The 18,653-nt window shown below is 39.0% G+C and overlaps 1 protein-coding gene across 3 annotated transcripts in view; it reads right to left on the reverse strand.

The window, feature by feature from the left end:
- The window catches only part of cdkal1 (CDK5 regulatory subunit associated protein 1-like 1), a 616,294-nt gene that overhangs the window by 459,689 nt on the left and 137,952 nt on the right, over positions 1–18,653 (reverse strand). The gene's annotated exons all lie outside the window — the stretch shown is intronic.

The following is an 18,653-nucleotide window of genomic DNA, read 5'->3' on the forward strand; positions in this document are numbered from 1 at the left end:
GGCTAACAGTCCATTTGCCTTCTCTATTACAGGCTGAACTTGGATGCTAGTTTATTTTTGTGATTGGTACAAAAGGACCCCATCAAATCCCTCAATGCTGCAGCTTTCTGCAGTCTTACTCTACTTAAATAAGAGTCAGCTCCCCTACTTTTCCTGCCAAAGTGCATAACCTTACATTTTCCTACAATATATTCCATCAGCCAAATTTCTGTCGGTATCCCTCTGTAGACTCTACATCACCCTCATTACTTACCTCCTTGCCTTTTTTTAAAAACCATCTGTAAACGTGTTAATAATACTTCACTTCCAGGATCCAAATCATTGATATATACGGGTATAGGTTTGCTCGCTGAGCTGGAGGTTTGATATCCAGACGTTTCATTACCTGGCTAGGTAACATCATCAGTGGTGACCTCCAAGTGAAGCAAAGCTGTTGTCTCCTGCTTTCTATTTATATCTTTCTCCTGGATGGGGTTCCTGGGGTTTGTGGTGATGTCATTTCCTGTTCGTTTTCTGAGGGGTTGATAGATGGCATCTAGATCTATGTGTTTGTTTATGGCATTGTGGTTGGAGTGCCAGAGAATTCCTAGAGGCCTGGCACTCCAACCACAACGCCATAAACAAACACATAGATCTAGATGCCATCTATCAACCCCTCAGAAAACGAACAGGAAATGATATCACCACAAACCCCAGGAACCCCATCCAGGAGAAAGATATAAATAGAAAACAGGAGACAACAGCTTCGCTTCACTTGGAGGTCGCCACTGATGATGTTACCTAGCCAGGTAATGAAACGTCTGTATATCAAACCTCCAGCTCAGCGAGCAAACCTACATCCTAAACCTCAACCTGAGCTACAAACCTTCACAAACCTTGCATTGATATATACTGTAAATGAATGTGCCCCCAGTAATCCCAACTCTCTTGTTGTCTATTAGTTAGCCAATCCTCTATCCATGTTAAAATCCTCTGCCAAACACTATCCATGCTTGTCTTTTTAAGTTGCCTTAATTGCAGTAGGATATTGGATGCCTTTTGAAAACACAAATACATTACATCTACTGATCCCCCTTACCTACGCTTCGTACCCATTCAAAAAATTCTAATAATTTTGTCAAGCATGAGTTTCCCTTCATGAAACCAAAGCTGACTCTGCTTGACTACACAAAAACAAATTGCTGGCAAAATTCAACAGGTCTGGCAGCATTTGTGGAGAGAAAACAGAGTCAAAGTTTCAGGTTCTGAAGAAGGGTCACATCTGAAACATTGACGTGCTGAGTTTCTCCTGTAGTTTCTGTTTTTGTTTCAGATTTCCAGCATCTGCAGTTCTTTGTTTTCTGCTTTATAACACAATGCATTTCTAAATGTTCTTTATTACTTCCTTTAAGATGACCTCTAACATTTTCCCAATGAAAGATGTTAAGGTAAATGTCCTAGGGTTAGCTGTTCTTTGTCTCCCTCCCTTTTCGAATAAAATTATTACAACAGCAGTTTTCAAACCTCTGGGGCTTTTCCAGAATCTAAGATTTCTTGAAGATTTCTACCAGTTCATTCACTATCTCTGTAGCTACATGCTTTATAATCCTAGGATGCAACCCATCAAGTCCAAGAGACATACTGGTGTTGAGGCACATTAGTTTCCCTAGTACTTTTCCTCTATTAATAGCTATATTTTCTCCTTACACTCCTTGGCTCTTGATTACTTCATACTTTTGAAATGCTATTTAATATGCTCTACCATGAAGACTGACGCAAGTATTTCTCCAATTTCATTGCCATTTCTTGATGTCTCATTATTATTTCCAAACCTCAATCTCTAAAGGGCCGATGATCACTTTGGCCTCCCTTTTCCTTTTTATATCATTAAATAAACACTTACTGTCAGTTTTTAATATTACTTGCTACATTGCCCTCAAAGTTTATTTTCTCCCTTTTTTTGTGGTCATCTTTTGTTGGCTTTTAAAACTTGTCTAACCCTTCAGTTTGACATTAACCCTGGCCAAATTGTAATTTGATACTGTCCCTAATTTCCTTGGTTAACCATGGTTGATTTGTCCCTTTCTTAAAATCCTTCTTCCTCACGAAGATGTATGTTTGCTTTGAGTCATGCACTATTTTCTTAAAAGTCTGCTATTGTTCCTCAAGCTTATTTTTGCTAAACTCCTTTCCCAGTCCATTCCAGCCAACTTTTCTCTTATCCTTATGCAATTAGCACGACTATTTCCGAACCAAAGTTTCTCACTCTCAAACTCAATACTAAATTCTACCATGTTATGGTCACTATTCCCTCAGGGATCATTCACTGAGGTAATTTATTAAACTAGCCTCATTAGACATTATTAGATGTTTGGATCTGCAACATGTTGTTCGAGGAAATTATCCCAAATATACTCTATGAATTCTTGCTCATGGTTCCTTCTGCCAATTTCATTTGTCCAATCTACATAAATATCAAAGACACCCACAATTAATGCACTGCCCTTTTTTACATGCCCTCATTACCTCTTGATTTGTTCTCTGTCCTACAGAATAGGTATTGTCAAGAAGTCTATAAGACAACTCTGATCAGTGTCTTCTTTCCTGTCATTCTGACCTCCGTCTACATGGATTCTATATCATCAAATTTAAGGTCACAAGGAACAGTATCATTTGGTTATTAGCAATAAAGTTATTGACAGAAAAGTGAAACATAAAACTACAGGTATATTCACAAAGGAAAAAAATTATGATGGCAAAAATTTCTTTATCTTGATATGTAAAACTACCTTCATTACGGAAGTCAAAATGCAATCTCATAATTGTCCATAACAAGCAAATAAAATCCCACTGTATCACAAATGATCTAGCACATATTCGTGGGCGGCACGGTGGCACAGTGGTTAGCACTAGTGCCTCACAGCGCCAGAGACCCGGGTTCAATTCCCGCCTCAGGCGACTGACTGTGTGGAGTTTGCACGTTCTCCCCGTGTCTGTGTGGGTTTCCTCCGGATGCTCCGGTTTCCTCCCACAGTCCAAAGATGTGCAGGGTCAGATGAATTGGCCATAATAAATTGCCCGTAGTGTTAGGTTAGGGGTATGGGTGGGTTGCGCTTCGGCGGGTCAGTGTGGACTTGTTGGGCCGAAGGGCCTGTTTCCACACTGTAATGTAATCTAATCTAATCTAATCAAGTTAGTTCTGCCTTTCAGCATGATCATGACTGATCTGCTTGTTTCTCATAATGGTTGACTCTGTCATTGATCAAAATGTCTGTCTCCCAGCTTTGAATATATTAAGTGACCCAGTGCCCACTGCTCCCTGTGGGAGAATTTCAAAACCTTAACTTCAAGAACAAATTTCTTCTCATCTGTCTTAAATTACAGATTTCCTTTTTCAAAATTGTATTCTCCAGTTCTATATGCACCCATAAGAGAAAACATCCTCCCAGCATCAAAGCTATCAAGCCACATCAGACTCTTATTAAAATATACAAGTTCAACTCTCAGTTTTCTAAATTCCAATGTTTCCTCACAAAAGATAACCTCTTCATTCCGCAAACAGCCTTTTGAAACTTCTCTGAAATGTTTCCAATGCGATTATATCCTTACTAATATAAGGAGAACACAACTGTATACAATGCTCCAAATCTGGTCTCACCAATGACCTATAAATCTGTAGCAACTCTTCATTACGTTTGTATGCCACACCCCTGCAACAAACACAAACATTTTATTTTCCTTTCTAATTAATTGCTGTATCTGTCTGCTAACGTTTCATGAATCACGTACAAGGACACCTGGATGCTTCGAAGCAACAGTTCTGCAGTCTCCTTCAATTTAAATAATATACTATCATTTGGTCATACAAAACTTGAATGTTACTGGGAAAAGACTCATTTTGTTTTGTCATTGCTATTTAGAAATTTGTCAGCATGTACTTTAAGTATATTTTATTACTGAGCTTCCACAGCCTTCTTGGGTGAAGAATTCCAAGATTCATAATGACCTAAGTAAAATAATTATCACCTTGGTCCAAAGTGGCTTTTCCATTTTTTAAAAATTGTATTCTCTGGCTCTGGACTCCCCAGCCAGGGGAAACATCTTCACCAGCATTTATCCTGTCTACCCTTGTAAGTATTCTGAAGGTATCAATAAAATCACCTCTCAATCTTTGAAACGCAACAAATTTCAGGTCCAGTTTTCAGAACCTCTTTTCAAAGGACAGACCCCCATCCTAAGAATGATCCTAGTGAACCTTAGATGCAGTACTTCTAAGGCTAAGATAAGATGATCAACAATGAACACATTACTAGACATGAAGTCAAATTAAGATTCTATAGAATTAAAGCAAGGCTTTGCTACTCCTGTACTCAAATTTTCATGTAATGAAAGATTCTCATCCAATTAGCCTTCCTAATAGTTTGGTGTGACTGCAGTTAGCCTTCAGTGACTTATTGACAAGGACATCCAGATCCCTTGGTACAATGATACTTTCTGACCTCATCATTTCAGAAATACTCTGCACATTTGTTCTTCCTCCCAGAATTACATTTTTCCATGTTATATTCCATCTCTCATTTTCTTGCCCATTCACTAAGTCCCCAAACCCTCTTGAAGCCAATTCATAACTTCTTCACAATACATTCCACCTAGCTTTGCGTTAACGGCAAACTTGGAAATATTATATTTGGTCTCCGTATCAAAATCATTGAGTATGTGTTATGAGCAGCTGGCACCCAAACAATGATCCTTTCAATACCTCACTAGTCACAGCCTGTCAATGTGAAAACGCCCCATTTATCGGTTTTCTGCCTTTTAGACAATTATTAATCCACGCCAGTAACTTTAGTCCTATCTTACATGCTTTAATTTTGCTATCAACGCAGGACCAAAAAGCTTCTTAAAATCCAAGCAATAACAATCACCAATTCACCTTTATCAATTTTATTCGTAACATTCTCAGAAAAATCCAACAGGCTCATTAAACAATATTCCTCATTCACAAATCCCTATTGATCATACCTATGATTATGTTGGGTTTTTTTCCATATGTCTATTTATCATATCCTTTATAAGATTCTAAATTATATAATACAGAATATATATAACAAACAGATATAGAAAGAGACCCCTCAGCCAATCGTGTCTGTGTGGTCAATTTATTTATTCTAATCCCATTTTCCAGCATTTTGCCCCTTAGTCTAATTAATTTCTCCAGAACATACTTCTTGTACTTGTTCTTACTTAAATTAATTTCTTCCACTTAATCATTCTTCCTGGTCCCTGGCATTTTTCTGGGAGATTTCTTGCATTTTCCTTAGTGAAGACAGACACAAAGTAATCCATTAGCTTCTCTGCCATTTCTTTCATTCACTATTATAAAATTTCCAAGTCTACTGTTGGACCTCCATCTGTCTTGGCCAAATGTTTCTTTTTCACATAAACATACAAACTATCAGTCAATTCTTATGATTTTTTTTTGACAGTTTACATTCATATTCTGTTCTCTTTCTCTTTACTGGTTTCTTGACCCCCTCATTGGTATTTAACACTGGATAAATTTTGAGTTTTCACATCTTTTTAAGGTTAATGGAAGTCCTGAACTCCAGAAATCCTTGGACTATTTAATGGCCCTTTTTGATTTGATTCTTAACTTAACATAGTCTGGTTATCTGCTTTGGGGACAGTTGAAACCACAAGAAGTTTTGCAGCTTTTGAGAGCCTTTCTGTAAAACTACTTGCATCTAATTTAAAAACAGATTAGGTTTCTTTCCAAATATGTAATACTAGAAATACACAACAGTTTTCCCACATTCACAATTCCTCTCTGTCTATTTCATACATCACCCATTTTTTTGGTATTTAAATTTACAATTTTTTTCCAATCATCTAGACAACTAGCAATCTTTGTAGCATTATATAGTTTATTTTATTTTCATACTCAACTTCCTTAGTTAACTATGGATGGCACATCTTTCTTATCTTTTTCTATTCAAAAGAATATACCTTCACCAAAGTATTATTTAACATCTTAAATGTTTGTCCCTTGTCACCTCTACAGAGTATTCACCAAGAATGGATATCCCCACAGATGCCTAACAGACAAACAATGCAATGAGGACACGCCACGACCTAACTCAGTAGCCACACTACCTTATGTAAAAAATGTCTCAGGACTGACAGCCAGACCACTCTGATCACTCTGACAGTCCATAAACCGACAGCCACGCTCAGACAACTCACCAGGACAAAAGATCCTATACCCATCATGTGCAAGACTAACGTAATTTGCAGGATTCCATGCAAAGACTGCACAAAACACTACATATGGCAGACAGGCAGACAACTTGCAATCCACATCCATGAACACCAACTAGCCACTAAACACCACGACCAGACATACACACAGAGGACAAGGACCAGAAATTCGACTGGGACAATACAACAATCGTAGGACAAGCTAAACACGGGAAAGCCGGAGAATGTCTAGATGCATGGCACTCTGCCACGGACTCCAACAAATAGCACATTGACCTAGACCCAATATACCATTCACTACAACAAACAACCGGAACCAGCAACTAAAAGCAGCAGAAATGGAACCAAATAAATTCCAGAAAACACAGTAGAGCAGCGCTCCACAGGAGGCCCCAAAGCACTGAAGATGTCACCTAGACAGGGCCGAAATGTCTACAAATCAACTTCACAGCTCAGCGATCATTTCCACAACCACTACAACCGGGCACCTGAGCTACAAATAATAACTGCCTCACTTCTAATCATACAATCCTATCCCTTGAACATGCTAACTTCATACTCTAGGCTACTTTACCAATTTGCCTTCATCCATATTTATTAACCATCCAGATTCCTTTTAAATGTTATAATTGTACCAGTCTCCAACATTTCCTCTGGCAGCTCATACCATACACGCACCACCCTCTGCGTGAAAAGGTTACTCCTTGTGTCCCTTTTTTAAGCTTTCCCCTCTCACCCTAAATCTATGCTCTCTAGTTCTGGACTCCCCCAAGCCAAGGAAAATACCTTGTCTATTTACTCTATCCATGCCCCTGGTGATTTTATGAACCTCTGTAAGGTCACCCCTCAGCCTCCAACACGCCAGGGAAAACAGCCCCAGCCTCTATCTATAGCTCAAATCCTCCATCCCTCAAATGCTGGCAACATCCCTGTAAATCTTTTCTGAACCCTTTCAAGTTACACAACATCCTTCCTATAGGAGGGAGACTAGAACTGCACACAATGTTCCAAAAGTGGCCTAACCAATATCCTGTATTGCCGCTATCTGACCTCCAAACTCCTATACTCAAACCAATAAGGGAAACATACCAAACACCTTTTTCACTATCCTATTTACCTGCTACTGATTTTCATACAAGCCTCCCACTATTTGGTGATTTATACTCTGTCTGAGATCTTTAATCCACTCTAAGCAGTGTTTTTTTTCTCGGTTATTTCTTATCTCTACCCAAAATATTTCAAAACATTTTGATCCTCTTGATTAAGATCTTTTATCACTACGCTACAGATATCCTTTATTAACAGAGACACACTACTTCCTTTCATTTCTTTTTTCCTTTCAAATTGTCAAACACCCTTGAATATTCTGGTGCCAGCCATAGTCACTTTGTAACAATACCTATGCAATGGTTACTATGTCATACTCATTTCTTTCTACTTGCATTATCAATTAACCCAATTTGTTACAAATGCTGCTTGCATTCTAATAAAAAGTAATTAATGTTGTCCTAGTACCATATCCCCTATTTAATTTCATTTACTCGCGCATTCTTAAATTTGAATATTCTATTCATTTCTATCACACTTTGCTCATCATTATTCTCATTGCTACAATATACTATTGCCTTGTTTATTTTCAATCACCCTTCTCATGAATCATCCATTCAACTATTTAGTTTAAAGGCAGCTCCCAACCTTAGTGAAAAGATCATAGTACAATGGTACCAAAGCTGTTTAGGTGAAGACCATCCAAAATTTACCGCTCTTTCTTTCTTCAGTATGGTGCTGATGTCATGAGTAGAAATCCATTTCCCCATACCAGGCCGACACCACAGAATTGTGGTCAGATTGCCCATTTTCCCTGTGGACCCTGCTCTTGACCATACAAGTTGCAAGGTCCTGGTAAGTGGATAATTTCAGCACTGTGACTGCTGCATCGTCATAACTGCCTCACTTCTAATCATACCATCCTACCCCAGACCACAGATCAAATCAGGATTCCTTGCTGGAAAAAATGTACAGATAACTTTCTCCTTTCTTGATGCATTGCAGCCTCAAACTCTTCTACTCTGAGCTGAGGTGCCTCATGCTCCAGGAACTTACTACAGGTGCAGTTGCCATGGATCACACTGACGTCCTCCAGTTTCCATATGCTACATCTGCTACCCATCATTTACCATGCCATACATATTTAACAAAATTGCGTTCAGACTTAGGCCAACAACTGATTAGTTCAGCTATAAATTTAAGTAATACCGATATCTTCCCTATACCAGTTAGAATTCCAGTCTGTATTTATAGCATCTCAATCTGAAAACCTCAACAATCACTTATCTGCTCGCCTAATTAAAGGTGCGACTATTCACCAACTTCTGGAGCTGAAAAAGGAAAAAATTTAAAACACCATCTCCTCACTCTCTGCACCAAATCCCCAAGCTAACATTCATACCTCATTACATTCAGACATCACCACACTGTGTGCTTGTACATGTCTGCATCAAGGCTGTCTGCATACTACCAATGATCAATGTTCCTTCTATCAAAACAAACTTTTTTTTAAATAAGTTTATTTGTTTCAGCAGGACTCCTTAAGATTGGAATTGAAACAGGTCATTTGGTCCAAGTGGTCTAATGTGCTACAAGTCACCTGTCACTTTAGTTCTGCCTAGCTCATTCATTTAAAAACTGTTTCAAAACACAACCAACAAACCAAGCAGCATATTCACCAGGTGTATTTAGTTTCCCAGATCACTTGTTGACAAGTCTGAAATTGCCCCTCCTTCAAATTAAAACGACTAGGCAGATTCAAGCTTTACTAGTAACAACATCCGAGAACCTGTATGAAGGACATGTTCCTTTGTTAAATAACAACTTCAACACGAATTAGTACTCTGAACAAAAATAATTTCCCAGTCTTTTTCACTTTCAAGTAGAAGTGACTAAAGTGATGAAGTGCCCTCCAATGATTTAATTTTAAGTACACTATAAAAATAATGCTCAAAACCCAGAACATTCTGGCATCGATGCAAAATAGCCACGAACAAAGCAAATGCAAGTTTTAGACAGGATTTCTTTGCTGAGTATGGCAAGACTGTGGAATGCACTGCCACTGCCACTTGTTGGTTGACATAATTAATGTTAACATATTTTATTGGTGGCCTCATACCAAAAGGACAGGGAAGGAAGGAAAATATGAGCAAGATGGAAAAGGCTAATTAGTATTTGAGAATGTTTATGTGATGTGTAAATACCAGTACAAACTAGTGCCTGCTTCTCTGCTGTCAATTATATGTAATTGTGTCCAAGTGTAGAACTGAGCCAGGATTGTCCCTCATTTGATCCGTCTTTGCTCAGCGAATTTACCTCATTTGGAGCTGCAGATAGTATACTATAATCAGCCTCTGCACACATGGACTAAATGAATGGAGTTGGGGGTGAGTATCAGGCAGTTTTCCTTTTTTAAATTCTTAGTCAATGAATCCTCTGGATAAGCATATGTATACTCCAACTGTGAAAAAAAGAAAGATCGACTTTCACACGTCCACAACAACATGGTCTGCTATCACACCTTGAATCGAAAGGGGTGATTAGCTCAGTGGGCTGGAAAGCTAGTGTGTATACCAGATTAACACCAACAGCCTGGGAGTTGATATCCATTCCATCTGGGGTAGACGAGGGACCAACTTCTTCACACTCCCTGTCGTGAAAAGTCCTCTCAGCACTTTGCCTTGGCTCTTTTTATATTTCATCATAATGGCTTTAGTATTTTAATCAACTGTTCAGTGATGTTATAACACCCCTCTGGAGCAGGGGTGGGACTTGAATCAGGGTGTCCTGGTTGACAGGTAGGGACACGACCATTGTGCAAGTGCCCGAACATAATGGTTTTAGATATTTTCTAATCAACACATTTAGAAATGTAATCAGGATTAGAAATCAGGTCTCCTGGCTCAGAGGCTGGAACACCACCATGGAATCTCAAGAGCCCTTGAAAAGCAGGCATTAGATATATATCTTAAAATCATACAGTTCAAATGTGTTATGACCCATCTCTGGAGCAGGTGGGGCCTGAACCCAAGCTTCTAGCTCAAAGGCAGGGGCAAAAACCAAACATTAAAATGAGTGCTCAAATATGCATCAGCTACTCTCCATTATCTTTTAATCACATTGTCAGGGTCTGTTAGCTCAGTTGCCTTGACGACTGGTTTGCAATGTGCAGTGATGCCAACAAAGTGTGTTCAATTCCCTCAATGGCTGATGTTGCCATGACAGACTCTTCTTCTCAATTTCTGCCCTTGCTTCAGGTATGGTGACCTTGAGGTTAAACTACCACCAGTCATCTCTCCCTAATGAGATGGCATCTTTATAATCTGACAGGACAATGGCAACTTTTCCTTTTAAACAGACCATTCTTTTACAACATTGTCACCCAAACCGTGCTGATCAATCGGTCCCAATTCATTCTAATACTAGGACAAACTTCAAACATAAGAACTCTTCAGCTAAAGCTATTATAAATAATATAGAAGTAATTTGTCCTCTTCTTTCACCTGTTGAATTTACAAGGCAGAATTAAGAACAAGAGGAAAATAACTGAATCATTTTCTGAATGATTGATTCATCAGGTCAAAAGGGCGCTGAAATACTCAGCATTATGATGTGGTATTTCCTATCTATGAACATGTTTTAATAGTCCAAATAAGCTAACTTGTATATCAGGACAATAAAAAATATGACAAATTCATTAGCTTTGATTCTAATCACTTTCTACGTCACTGTTAAGAACGGCATTGTGTTTCAGAGATAATACTGCTATTGCAACAGCTTCTCAATCACCATTTTCAATCAGATCACAAAATGCGAGTAAGACAATGGCAAATTGATTTCTGTAATGCAAGATTACTTGCCAAAAAGTGAAAGCATAGTACTTAAAAAACAGAAAATATCCTTACGTAATAACTACATTTAAAGTATAATTAATAAATAATGAAGCAACTAACATAAAGTTCTTCAATTACAACTTTTAATCTCAACTGACGCCACTGTTTAAAGGAATTATCCTTAAATATATCATTTTTGCAAAACAATATTTGTCGTAAATTTTAATTAACTTCAATTAGGAATAGACACAATTTCCATTATCAGGTCAAAGTGACAAATGTTTAAAGCTTGAAGGCATTCCTTGTGATTTAGTAATTTTAATGAGCTCAGCACTAGTGGCAAGAAAACGAGTATTGCATGTTACATAATTCATTGTAAAAGCAGATTCTGTATGGGGCAATACATTTATATTTTGTCAAGCTTGCTGAATCACACATTTCTGGGCAGAGGCGCTTTATAACATTTCAAAGACTTTCTTCCTAAAATCAAAATCAGCCTGTTTGTCAAAGAACCTAAACATTTTACGATTCCAGTATCAGATTTGATATTCACTGACTTGTATTGTATTTATCAGTGTAATTACAAGTGTGACTGTTGTCACGTATTGTATCCAAAAGAAATCTCCCCATACTTCAGAATTTTATTGCCTTCTTGGGCTTTCCATATTAGTATATACTGTGCTCACATGAAACAGCATGCAAACTGATCACAGAAAGAAGTCTTGTTTATAAGACCATCAGGGCTACTACATGTTGGTTTCTTGGTACTTCTTGCTCAATTACATTGAGTACTGTATTTTAGACCTATTCAGAAATTTCTCCCATTCCATCCTGTAAGACAAAGTTGATTTAATGTACCAATGCTCTTACCGTAACATTCAAGCAATACAACATATTCTAGGTTACAACCACAAGTTTTGGTTAAAAGTGGATCAAACTTCACAAACACTGGCATAGACAAGTTAGGCCAAAAAGCCCTTTTCTGTGCTGAGAAATGTTGTCACAAACATGTTATAAACCATACATTTTGTCACAAAGACAAAGAAATTTTATAAACTTTCAATTTGAATCACGATCAACTAACAGAATCTTTGGAAGAGCAATCCTCATTGAACTCAAGTGGATTATCATTTGATAAGATGTCTGAAAAATATGGGTGTATCACGTACTCTAAAAGTGAGGTGTATAAAATAACTAATGGGAGGGCTTAATCATTGTGACTTTGATTCCGTCCAACACCTATCATAGTTGGATTGAGAGAATTATAAATTATTTGATGTTACCAGTGGTGGAACACCAATGTGTCAGTGCGGATCTTTTCCTTAATCAGGAGATAAATATAAATAAATGTAAACAAAATGTTATGTACACAAAAATGGGAGCAGAATTCTGCAACTTATGAAAGCAGATACATATCTGCTGTGCAATCTAAGAATTAGAATGCAGAACAGGGCTGAAAATACTCCACTGAAATCTCATACTCAACAGCAGTGTTATTTAATACTGGGGAAAAGTAATTTTAAAAGCAATAAGCGGATAGTCAAAAGAATATTCCAGATTAGTGAGCCAGAACTGTAGCTTGGGCACGTATAAAGCTGCACTTCAGTCATATATAAAATAAAAGCTGAAACCTTTTACAGCTCCTTTCTTATTTGGCCCCTTTTATCCTCGAAGGGTCCAACCTTCATTGCCCCCCCACATCCATTTCTCATCTGTATGATACACTTCAGTTAAATTGCCGGAAAGCACAGTGTTTTCACATGTACATTGACTACACACAATTCTAAGTCATAACATCTAAATCATAATTGCATGTCTCAACTCTTCAGACAGACTGCTTGTCCAAAAGTCAGAACAGGATGAACAGAAATTTGCTCCAAACAAATATTGGATAGAACAAAGTCATTCTATTGGTCCAATTTCCAAACCACCTCAGCATTAACATCATCCTTCTTATTGAAAATAATCTGACCTCAAGCCAGCCTGTTCACAACCTTGACCTCATGTCTGATACATAGATGAACTTCTGACTTCGCTAGTTGCGCTAAGACAGTATATTTTCACCTCAGTAACATTGCCCAACTTCACCCCAGTTGAAGCTCATTTGCTGCTGAAACCCTCATTTATGTATTGATTAAGCTATTCCAATGCATTCCTGGCTTGCCCTCAACATTTCACCCTCCATTAGTTTAAGATCAACCAAAACTCTGCTGTTCATATTTCTTTTATTGAACAAAAAGTGTTTGAATTTTTTTTACAAGATTATAAGATTACTATAAAATAGTATAACAATCTTATAGTATAACAAATTATAATATAACGATAACGAACTGCTACTCTACTTCACAAACAAATTAAAGAAAAAAAAATCTACCCATTCTACAATTCAATAAATAATGAAACAAAATAGACTAACTTAAATTAGATTGAACTAATTTAAATTACAGCACTCAGTGCAACCCCACCAAAACTCCCCATCTCCGGGAGTGTCAGTTGGCATACCTGAATTGTGTAGCCCTCGCAGCTACACAAAGGCCCGAATCAATATAGCCAACAAGTCTGCATCCATATAATTCAAAAAAGTCTGCCATGTCCGATAAAAAAAGTTCCGTTTTCTGGTGCACCATACTTGTAAGGAAGGCGAGGAGGATATGTTCCATAAGCCACGCCATTCAGCTCATCAGAATGTTCTGTTTCACACAATATGAAAAAATATTCAACAGTTTCTTCCAATGCACATCTAAAGCGGACAGATTTAGCAGACACAAGAGGAGGGACACTGGATCTACCCTGACCTCAGTCCACAAAATCTCTTCAAAAACACTCGCTATAGCGCCCCAATACCGACAAAGCTTGTGGCATGACCACAAGCAATGAATAAGAGTATCAATATCTGTTTTACATTTGGGACACATTGGAGATGTTCCATTTTTAAATTTCGCAAGCCGCTCCGGAGCCACATAGGCCCTGTGGAGAACCTTTAGTTGCATAGCCTGCGTCCTATTACAGATTGTAATCTTCCTCACATTCTCCCAAATATTGTCACATACCTCTGATGAGATCTCCACTCCCCGCCCTCCCATTTCTTAGTCCAGATCTCGCATAGCCATTCAATATCCTTTGAGACACTACGGTCTGGATGTACGTTTGCTCGCTGAGCTGGAAGATTCTTTCCAAACGTTTAGTCATCCTGCTAAGTAACATCTTCAGTGGGCCTCAGGCAAAGCACTGCTGATAATTCCTGCTTTCTATTAGTGTGATTGGGTTTGTATTATAGTGATGTCACTTCCTGTTCCTTTTGTTGGGTGGGGGTACATGCGGTCTAACTTGATGTGTTTGTTGATAGAGTTCCAGTTGGAATGCCATGCTTCTAGGAATTCTCATGCGTGTCTTGTTTGGCTTGTCCTCAGATGGATGTGTTGTCCCAGTCAAAGTGGTGTCCTTCCTGATCTGTATGTAAGGATACTAGTGAGAGAGGGTCATGTTGTTTTGTGGCCAGTTGGTGTTCATGTATTCTGATGGCTAGTTTTCTGCCTGTTTGTCCAATGTAGTGTATGTTACAGTCTGTGCACAGTATTTTGTAAATGACATTACTTTTGCTTGTTGTCTGAATAGGGTCTTTCAAGTTCATTAGCTGCTGTTTTTGTGTGTTAGTGGGTTTGTGGGCTACCATGATGCCAAGGGGTCTGAGTAGTCTGGCAGTCATTTCCGAGATGTCTTTGATGTAGAGGACAGTGGTTAGGGTTTCTGGACGCGTTTTGAATGCATGGTATAGGTGATTTTCCTCTGTCTGCGTAGTTCCTCTATGCTGCAGTGTGTGTTGGCTCATTGGAATAATGTTCTGATGCAGCTTCGTTTGTGGATGGTGGGATAACTGCTTTTGTAGTTCAATATTTGGTCTGTATGTGTTGTTTTCCTGTAGATGCTGGTTTGAAGTTCCCCATTGGTTGTTCGCTCTACTGTGACATCTAGGAATGACAGTTTTGTTGTTGTTTTCCTCTTCTTTAGTGAATTTTAAACCAGTAAGGGTATTATTGATGGGCATGAAGGTTTCCTCTAATTTGTTTCATTTAGTGATGACAAAGATGTCATCCACATAGCAGACCCAAAGTTTGGGTTGGATGGTTGGCAGAGCTGTTTGTTCAAGTCTCTGCATTACTGCCTCCGCTAAGAACCCTGATATTGGAGATCAGGGTGTTCCGTTGGTTTGTCTGTAGGTTTTGTTGTTGAAGGTGAAGTGTGTGGTGAGACATAGGTCCACTAGCTTGATGATATTGTAGTTGTTGAAGAAGTTAGTGGTGTTTAGTGTATGTGTCTTTGGGTCTTCTAATAATGTAGTTCAATGTTTCCTTGGCCAGGTTGATGTTAATGGATGTGAACAAGGCTGTTAGGTCAAAGGAGACAATTATTTCATCCTCCTCTATTTTGGTGTCTTTAGTCTTCAGGAATTCTTGGGTGGAGTGGATGGAGTGGCGAGAGTCTTCTACTAAGTGTTTTAGTCTTTGGTGTAGCTCCATGGCCAATCTGTAAGTCAGTGTTCCAGGTAGTGAGACTATGACTCTCGGGGGGGGGGGGGGGGGGGGGGTGGGGGGGCAGGGTGTCCTAGTTTGTGAATTTTGGGTAGCCCGTAAAAGCATGGTGTGTTGGATCTGTCTGGTTTCATTTTTTGGACATTATTTATTTCTCCAAATTTCTAAAGTTTTTTGAGTAGAGCTGTGATTCGGTTCTCTCATTGTGGGGTCGGATTTATCGGCACCTGTTGGTAAGTGTTGGCATCTTTAAGTAGTGCGTTTGCTTTTTCAATATAGTCTCTTTGATTTAGAACGACTGACAAGCATCCTTTGTCCGCTGGTATGATAACAATGATTTTATTTTTTTTTGTCTTTCCAATGCTTTCCTTTCTTGTGTATTGAGTGTGTTTCCTTCCTTGTTTCTGCTTACCTGCCTGATGGTTTGCTGGGTTTCTTCTGTAAGTTGGTTGTCTTTTAGGGTTGTTTCTAATGCTGCTAAGAAATCTTTTTTGTCCGCTTCCTGGCAGTTGTAATTTAGTCCTCTTACTAAAATGGCTTTTTCAGTGTCTGTTAAGGGTCAGTCAGATAAGTATTTTAACCACTGGATAAAGCAAATTACTGCGGATGCTGGAATCTGAAACCAAAAGAGAAAATTCTGGAAAATCTCAGCAGATCTGGCAGCATCTGTCAGGAGAGAAAAGAGCTGACGTTTCGAGTCTAACTGACTCTTTGTCAAAGTTTGTTTATCCATGCTTATGTTGTCGATGTTGTTACTTTGTGTTCGTTTGTCTAATTTTTTCTGCAAGTATAGTTTTTTTTTCATTTACTGTGTCCTAGTTTACTACGTCCTAATAAATTGTAGAGGGTACAGATCGAGAGAATACTCATGGACCAAAGTACCCTCCTTTCCACATCAGACTTATATCGATGAACCAGTAATGTCAATTTTTCTCTGTATGAAGTCCCTAATCTGAAAATAACAAAAGAGGTCCCTACTGGACACTTTACATTACTGGCCCAGCTGATCGAAAGACATCATGACCTCCCCCTCAAATAAGTCTCCCAAACAGGTGACTCCTCTAGCCTCCCAGAACCTAAAGCCAGAATCCATTGATCCTGGCCGAAATCCTGGCATTCCTACTATGGGAGTAAAAAGGGAAGTTTAATATAAATTGCCCTCGCTTTATTGCATCATTCTCCATGCTTTAACCGAGTTTCTGTAATGCTCCATGACAGTCCTCATCTTGTTCAACAAATAACAAATTAGTAAGGAGGCACCTTACTTGGGTGGCCTCAATTTTCAGCCAAATTGACTTCGGGTCCTGGCAAGGCCAATTATTCACAAAGGATAAGAGGGAACTTAATTGATATTTCTTGAAATCTGAAGAGTCCACACTGCTCCCCCAAATCCCCTGTGGAAGCTGCAATTTAGCAAGCTTAATAAGAAGTCGCCTGCGACACCAGATGAAAGAACTAAGCAAGCTATGAAGCCTCCATAACGCCTGCTTAGGAAGCATTAAAGGGAGCATTCACATGTGATATAATAAACGAGGAAGAACATTCATTTTAACCAGAGCTATTCTACCCAACCAAGATATTGGTAGAGCCTCCCTATGCTGAAGGTCCTAGTTAGTAAGTTTGCAGATGACACCAAATTGGAGGTGTAGTGGACAGGAAAAAAGGTTATCTCAGATTACAATGGGATCTTGATCAGATGGGCCAATGGGCTGAGAAGTGACAGATGGAGTTTAATTTAAATAAATGTGAGGTGCTGCATTTTGAGAAAGCAAATCTTAGCAGGACTTATAACTTAATGGTACGGTTCTCAGGAGTATTGTTGAACAAAGAGACCTTGGAGTGCAGGTTCATAGCTCCTTGAAAGTGGAGTCGCAGGTAAATAGGATAGTGAAGAAGGTGTTTGGTATGCTTTCCTTTATTGGTCAGAGTATTGAGTACAGGAGTTGGGAGGTCATGTTGCAGCTGTACAGGACATTGGTTAGGCCACTGTTGGAATATTGCGTGCAATTCTGGTCTCCTTCCTACTAGGAAAGATGTTGTGAAACTTGAAAGGGTTCAGAAAAGATTTACAAGGATGTTGCCAGGGTTGGAGGATTTGAGCTATAGGGACAGGTTGAATAGACTAGGGCTGTTTTCCCTGAAGCATCAGAGGCTGAGGGTTGACCTTATAGAGGTTTAGAAAATCATGAGAATTATGGATAGGATAAACAGAAAAGGTCTTTTCCCTGGGGTCGGGGAGTCCAGAACTGGAGGGCATAGGTTTAGGGTGAGAGGGGAAAGATATAAAAGAGACTTAAGGGGCAACATTTTCACGCAGAATGAGCTGCCAGAGGTAGTGGTGGAGGCTAGTACAATTGCAATATTTAAAAGGTATCTGGATGGGTATATGAATAGGAAGGGTTTGGAGGGGTATTGGCCAGGTGCTGACAGGTGGAACTAGATTGGGTTGGAATATCTGGTCAGCATGGATGAGTCAAACCAAAGGATCTGTTTCCGTGCTATACATCTCTATGACTCTATAATTGCACAAAATTAGCTTTATATAATTGATCAAAGGCTGGAGTAATAAAAATTCCTAAATACAGGAAACCTCCCTGTGACCACCTGAAAGGGAACTGGATGTCACCCCCAAGATCGGGTACTCCGACAAGACCCCCCCCGGAGGCATGGCCTCCAACTTCATAAAATTGATTTTATACCCTGAGAAAGAGCCAAAGAAATTAATCTTTTGTATTAAACAGGGCACAGATATTGTCGGATTAGATAGAAAAAGAAGAACATCGTCTGCATAAAGGGTGTATTCTGTTCCCCCCAATCACACTTCCGGAGCAACTAGAGGGGGTCCCTGCGGATAGCCTCCGCAATGGCTCAATCACTAATGTAAACTGCAGCAGTGAAAGAGGGCACCCTTGTCGGCTACCTCTATCAATACTAAAATTGTCAGACCTTATGCTGTGAGAGCCCTGCCTTAGGATGTTACATAATACTGCCACTGGCGAAGATTCCT

This window comes from Chiloscyllium plagiosum, unplaced genomic scaffold (genome assembly GCF_037043375.1).
Source record: "Chiloscyllium plagiosum isolate Xiang-an unplaced genomic scaffold, Cpla_swu_hap1 HiC_scaffold_34, whole genome shotgun sequence".
In the NCBI taxonomy this organism is placed as follows: domain Eukaryota; kingdom Metazoa; phylum Chordata; class Chondrichthyes; order Orectolobiformes; family Hemiscylliidae; genus Chiloscyllium; species Chiloscyllium plagiosum.